The 367-nt window shown below is 50.4% G+C and overlaps 1 protein-coding gene across 1 annotated transcript in view; it reads right to left on the bottom strand.

The window, feature by feature from the left end:
- LOC111458240 (AT-hook motif nuclear-localized protein 15-like) overlaps positions 1-359 on the bottom strand; it is a 2,209-nt gene extending 1,850 nt beyond the window's left edge. Inside the window, exon 1 of the mRNA XM_023100755.1 lies at positions 219-359. The gene's annotated coding sequence lies outside the window, so the exon portion shown is untranslated. The remainder of the gene's footprint in view (positions 1-218) is intronic.
- Positions 360-367: the final 8 nt, after the last annotated feature.

The raw sequence follows: 367 nt of genomic DNA, 5'->3' as shown, positions 1-367 counted from the left end.
GGGGGGGGGGGGGGGGGGGGGGGGGGGGGGGGGAAATCAGAGCAGGAAATGGAGAAATTGAAGGGGTGTTGGAAAAGGCATGTTTGTTTTAAGAAGAAGAAGAAAAGGCATCATTTTCAGGATTCAAATGAGGGGGTGCAGACAAAAGGAAAGAAAGCGGGGGAGTGGGTCTGGAATGAGGGTATAAATACAAAAGAGGGGTGGCCCAGAAATTGTACCTATCTTTAATGTACTCAAAAGGGTCAGAAAAAAATAGTACAAAGATCCCAGGAGGTTCCACTTCTGCTCTCTCAGTGCTGCGGCCGAAGAAGAAGAAGAAGAAGAAGAGGAAGACGAGCGATGGCGTGAGAAGGAGGGGGAGGGGGAG

Source organism: Cucurbita moschata, unplaced genomic scaffold (assembly GCF_002738365.1).
Source record: "Cucurbita moschata cultivar Rifu unplaced genomic scaffold, Cmos_1.0 Cmo_Scf00021, whole genome shotgun sequence".
Taxonomy (NCBI): Eukaryota; Viridiplantae; Streptophyta; class Magnoliopsida; order Cucurbitales; family Cucurbitaceae; genus Cucurbita; species Cucurbita moschata.
The sequence above is the reverse complement of the archived record's forward strand: the minus strand, read 5'-3'. Positions and strand labels throughout refer to the sequence as shown.